The sequence below is a fragment of the Phascolarctos cinereus genome, unplaced genomic scaffold (assembly GCF_003287225.1).
Source record: "Phascolarctos cinereus isolate Bilbo 61053 unplaced genomic scaffold, phaCin_HiC Scaffold_3;HRSCAF=262, whole genome shotgun sequence".
NCBI classification, from domain to species: Eukaryota; Metazoa; Chordata; class Mammalia; order Diprotodontia; family Phascolarctidae; genus Phascolarctos; species Phascolarctos cinereus.
The window spans coordinates 228,812,931-228,818,930 of record NW_027555736.1 but is presented as its reverse complement, the minus strand read 5'-3'; the positions used below and the strand labels follow the sequence as shown (position 1 = coordinate 228,818,930).

The 6,000-nt window shown below is 43.5% G+C and overlaps 1 protein-coding gene across 2 annotated transcripts in view; it reads left to right on the top strand.

Moving 5' to 3' along the window:
- The first annotated feature begins 1,023 nt into the window (after positions 1 to 1,023).
- LOC110208346 (prostaglandin reductase 2-like) overlaps positions 1,024 to 6,000 on the top strand; it is a 51,813-nt gene continuing 46,836 nt past the window's right edge. The window contains exons 1-2 of one of the 2 annotated variants that reach the window (XM_078151479.1): positions 1,024 to 1,101; positions 4,730 to 4,780. The gene's annotated coding sequence lies outside the window, so the exon portion shown is untranslated. Of the gene's footprint in view, positions 1,102 to 4,164; positions 4,228 to 4,729; positions 4,781 to 6,000 lie in introns of those variants that run through there. The other variant, XM_020986321.2, reaches the window with a different exon arrangement.

Genomic DNA, 6,000 nt, shown 5'->3' with positions numbered 1-6,000 from the left:
CTCCTATCAGCCAGACCACAGAGTATGAGACCTGTATCCAAATCAGACTTCAATTAAAATAATCAAGTGGAAAATTGATACAGGTCATTATATAAGTTATGTTTACCCTTTGCAAATGCTGAAATAAACCAATTATACAAAGGAATTCAATTCACCATGTATTCAAAATGTACTAAATGTTCCTCCACTAAAGTCTGGTTTTTATGTCAAGTGAACAGTATGGAGTTGACCCTGGTCTCTTGACAAAGCTGATCATAACTTCTGGTAGGTCCTCCCAAGGTAGAATAGTTGAGTTTGTGTCAATAACTGTGTTTTCCTTTCAAGGATTAGCCTTGATAAGTTTGAAGAGAGTCAAAACTAGGCTGATTCCAGGTTGGTTAATTTTTTAGCCACAGAAATTCTTAAATCTCTATTAAGTGATAGGGCAGTTGTGATTCGTATGGGTGAGGGAGTACATCCACCATTACAATGATAAATTCTTCAAGGATATATACTCTATACTGTCAATACCAATACAGACCAGTGTATCTTCCATGATAACTTCCTTATGATCTTTCCCTTAGAGGAAAGAGCTCTTAACCTTTTTTTATATGGCATAGATTCCTTGGGCAGCCTGGTGATACCTATAGATCTCTTATCACAATAATGAAATAAAATACACAGAATATTACCAAAGAAATCAATTATGTTGAAATACAGATATCAACGTAAAAAAATGTTCCTAGATCCCAGGTTAAGAATTCCAACTGCAGTGAAGTGGACAGAAACTGGAGTCAGGTATACTAGCTAGATTGTTTTTTGTAATATGAAAAGTAAGAAGGACCAGTCCTAGAGCAATAACGGTGGAAATAAAGGGGACAGATGGGAAACATGGAGGAAGAATCCACAGGACTTCATTGTTGTTATATGTCCTTTGTTCTCAAAGAGGACCATGACATCAGGGTTTGTGATGCCATGATATGCAAGGGAAGGCAGGGCTGTGCAAAGTCACCAGCCCCACTTCCTCCCCCAGAGCCATCTGGGTCCAGTGGCCAGATACAGACCAGGACAACTGGAGATGGCCCAGGATGCAGTGGTGGACCTGGGTCCTTTCAACTGAAGGTATTTAACAGGTCTCAGTTTGACTGAAGCAATGCCCATTCAGTGATTAAAGCTTAATAAGAGATGATGCCGAAGGGGCAGGTAGGTGGCACAGTGGATACAGCACTGGCCCTGGAGTCAAGAGGATGTGAGTTCAAATTCAGACTCAGACTAAACACTTGACACTAGCTGTGTGACTCTGGGCAAGTCACTTAACCTTAACTGCCTAAAAAAAAAAGGGAAAAAAAAGAAATGAGTCAGAGAATGACTTATCTAGCCAAAAACAAAAACAAAATCTGTGATGGGGTTGGGATCTGAACCCCTAAATGGAAAAGACCATATGTTTGGTATCTGGACCCCAAAACAGAAAAGCCCTGGCCTTTCCACAAATCTCTGGTGTTAGCCTGAAGCTATAATCCCATCAACTGGCCTTTCATTATCACCTATGCCCAAAATTCTCTGTTACCCTTAACCTAGCCTAGCCCTCCATTGTCTGACCTCCCTATGGCCTCTCCACACACCCCACCCCACTTCCCCCCCTTAATCCTATCTAGGCTCCATTCTCCCTTGGCCATGTGGTCCAGGTCCCTGGGTGTCTGGCATTCTATTGCCTCACAGTCACCCCAGTTTACTGGCCATTCCCATCTAGATCCTGCTTAGACATCTCTTCCAGTCACCTCACAATACTTGGCCACTCTCAGATCCTTCCCATAGTCTCTTGGTATATAAGGTCCATCTGACCTCTGTTAAGGTGCTCGGATTCTTAAGGTCTGGCCCTCTTCCATTAATGTTTGGTGTCACTTTCTGATTGGTTGAAGGACTGTCCACAAGATCTTGGAATTCCTTGAATCCCCTTGTTCTGTTGTAGAGGCCTAACATCATCCTTTCTTACACAGAAGAGGCCAGGGGACAGGTGGAGCCCAGGACAGGTATTTAGTACCCAAGGAGAACACAGACACCTTGGGGTCAGACATTCAGTCAGTGGGCAGAGAGGGGCAAAGGTCTCCTCTCTTGGCACTGGAGATCTCAGCAGCAGCCACACTGGTGGATGTCTCTCTGCCTCCTTTCTTCTGCTTTGACGTGGGGCGTTTTTTTTTCTTTTGCTGGGGGTGGAGAGGCTTTGGAGCACTGACCTGAGGGGCAAGAGTAGAGAGAGAGCATATTTATTGTGTAGTAAAGTTAACATTGGTGTTTCTGGGGAATTCAGATTTCTTTCAGGATTCTCTACATAAAGTTGAATTTGCTCAATGTGAATTTTCATAAAGCTAGAACTTTCTCTGGGGCAGCTAGGTGGTGAAGTGGATAGAGTACTGTGCTTGGAACTAGGAAGATTCATCTTCATGAGGTGAAATCAGGCCTTAAACACTTACTAGTGTGACCCTGGGCAAGTTAATTCTGTTTGCCTCAGTTTCCTCAGCAGTAAAAGGAGCTGGAGAAGAAAACGACAAATTAGTATCTTTGCCAACAAAACCCTAAATGGAGTCTTAAAGAGTCAGATACAACTGAAACTATTCAAGGACAACAAAGCACTGTCTTTTGTCCCATCACCTGAGAGCTACTCTAATCTCCTAATGGTGCTATAATGGGGAGGAGTTGACATGACATTTATCCCACCTCCTTATATGTAAATTGTCCTACTACTGTCTATAGAATCAGGCTGGAACTTGGATTTGGCCCTCATTGAGGGCAGGGACTACCTTTTTATTAAGTATCCCCCTAGTGCCCAGCATTATAGGGGCTTAATACATTTTGATTGGATTGGATTGGATTGGAAGAATAGAAGAGACTAGAGAGCCCAAAGAGACTAATGAAATCTTTTCTCTGTCCTGACTCAGCCAACTATTGGTGGTTGGTGGTGATGCAGTTTGGAATGCTGGGAACCTCGATGATGTGGCCTCGGGTTGCTGGGAACCCTGAACTGTCAGTGTATAAGGGAGGTCTTCCTGGAAATAATTCACACACTCAAACCTTCTTCCAGTCAAAATGGCAAGGTTTATTCTGATGCCAATAGGATGGGAATAGATTCCCAGTGAATCTGAGGCTTGATGGGGGTGAGATTGATACTTGTATGTGGCCCAGGTGTGACAATGAAAGGAGTTAAGTGGTCTGGGGTGGGTCAAGAGGACAGTGAAAGGACTGTCAAGTAAGGTAATTAAGTGATCCAGGTGGGCTGAGGTGGGCCAGATGCCTTGGGCTGAGATGGCAGTGATCTGGGCCCCTGAAATGCATGGGAAAATTCAGGGACTGGGTAGCTTTCAAAGACATGGTCTTTTACTTTTAGGGGTCCAGGTCCCATTACCCCTCAGTGGTGTTACACCACCTCTCACATAGGCAAGGCTTTGATCTCCACAAGTGAGGAGAATTCCATGAATGGGCTTTGGGCCTTGGGCTGCATAAAAACAAAAGGCATCAATAAAGCTTATTCAAAAAAAAAAAGCCCAGAAGCTCGTGCTCATGCCCTCTCTCTCTCTCTCTCTCTCTCACTTCTCTCTCTCTCTCTGTCTCTCTCTCTCTCTCTCTCTCTCTCTCTCTCTCTCTCACACACACACACACACACACACACACACACACACACACACAAACAGGCATTCTGTATGCTATATTTATGTACCACAATGAAACACAATTAGTAATAAATGATCATACATAAAGAAAAAGTATAGGAATTATAGAAACAACACAAAAAGAAGTACTAAACAAAGACTTGCTAAATAATGAGAGAAAAGAGAAACACTCTCATAGCTAATATGTGTGGAAAGCTATGGTCAAATCTTAGTCCATCTACTTCTAAATCCTTCTCCAGTCTTCTTTGATTGCTTTGTTTGATTCTGCTTATTCTGATAGGTAAAGTGTAAGGATTTGTGGGTAAACCTTTGGTTCTCTTTGTATATTCTCACCTCTCTGTTTTTGTTGATTTTTATTATGTTTATAAGAACTTTTAAAGATGTGAAAATGAATGGCATATGTGGTCATATTGTATATGTATGATGGTGTATTTTCATGAAGCTGTGTATATTTTGTTTTTAGTGCTCTGAAGTCTGGAAATCAATTTAATTTTTCCTAGGAATGAAACACAATGTGAGAGATGAAAGGCTGGAGATGATTTAGTCCAAATTGAAGCCCAGATGGTAAATAACTTGTTTGCAAGTAAGTGGCAGAGCCAGAACCTAACCTTAGCTATTTTGACTCCAAGTCCAGTGCTTTACTGGTTAACATAAACTAACCATAGAATTTATGAGTTTGACTATTATTTTATGGAAATAAAAAAAATCACTAGTGCTCTCAGAAAAGTGTAGAAGGAAAAGCAATTAGCTTCTCCACAGATCTCGAATCAGGTTTTAGTTTCAGTCACTTAAGACATGTGTGACTTTGGGCAATTCACTTCAATCTTTCAGTGCCTGTCTTCTCATCTGTAAAATGAAGGTGTTCATTTGGATGAGCTTTGATAGCCTTTCTAACTCTAACACATTGTGATTTGTAGGAAACCATATTGACAAAGTTCTGAACTGTATGTGGAAATGAGATCTAAGGTTCATTTCTGCTTTAAATAACTAGTATCTGTGCAATCATGGACATGCCATTTAATCTCTCAGTCTATTTCCTCATGTGTCAAATGTGTATGAAACTATCTGACCTTCCTATTTTACAGATTTCTTATGGAAAGAACAACAACCACGTCAAAAAGCTACAGAAAAAGAAGGTACTATAAATCACTTTGTAACTGTCAGTCATTATTGCTGCTGAATAGGTTTAATACACTTGACTTGCAGCTTAAACCTTATGTTTTGTCCCCCCAATTAGGACAGAGGGGTGGGGGTCCTGGAGGAGGGGGACCGTCTTGCTTTGCTTTTTCTATCTCTAGTACTCAGCAGATAGTCAGTGATGCTGTGCGGCCAGGGCATAAGAACACTGTTCTTGGTGTTAATAAGACTTAAATTCGAATTGTGCCTCAGATACTTACTGGTTGCGTGATGCTAAGCCAGTCACTTAGCCTCTGGCAGCCTCAGTTTACTCATTTGTACTCTTGGTCCCTCCAACACGCCAGACTCCAAGAGGCTGTTTGGAGGAGAGAGGTGCTGAATGGGTAGAAAAGACAAGACGGGGCAACTAATTGGATGTGCGGGGTTAGATCCCGCACACCCCCCCCCCCCCCCCCCCCCCGGCTCCAACCAATGACCAGCCTCTTTGAAGGATGACTGTCAAGGGCTGCTCCCAGTCTCCTCCCCTGCGTGGCATGAGGTTGTCCACTTGAGGGGTGGGGAGTGGGGCGGGGGAAGGCTAAAACTTCCTGTCCTGCACTCCAACAGCTTCCGGCAGGTGCCTGGAGCCCGGCTTGTGGACAGAGTCAGGGAGCAGGGACCGCTGGCCGCCCAGGATGAGGAGGTGACAGCGAGGCTTATCTGTGTCTGGTCTGGGTCGCTGCCTAGTAACCACCGCAAGGCGGCCCCATCCCAGCGGCGAGGCAGCGCTGGGTCTCTGAGGGGAAAGTGGGAGAGGAGAGGGAAGCTGCCCCCCCCCAGCCTCCTTTCCCGAGTCAGCCCTACCCTCCTCATTGTTAATAGAGTAAACACCTTGGAAGAACTGAACATTTTCAGGTCCCTAGAAGTATCTCTGAAAACAGCTGCACAAAACTCCCGAAGCGTGGGACAGTTCACCTTCCACACTGGAAGCAGACTCTTACCTTAAAAAAGAGTTTAAAACTCAAGTAATTGGCCAGGATCTTGAGCAAGCACACAAAAAGATTCAGACTATATTATCTTACTTTGGTGACAAAGAAGAGCAAAACATATAACCAGGAGAAGACAACGTAATCAAAGCTCCCACATCCAAAGCCTCGAAGAAAAATATGAATCAGTCCCAGGCCTGGGAAGAGCTCAAAAGGGATTTTGAGAAGCAAGTAAGAGAAGTAGAGGAAAAGCT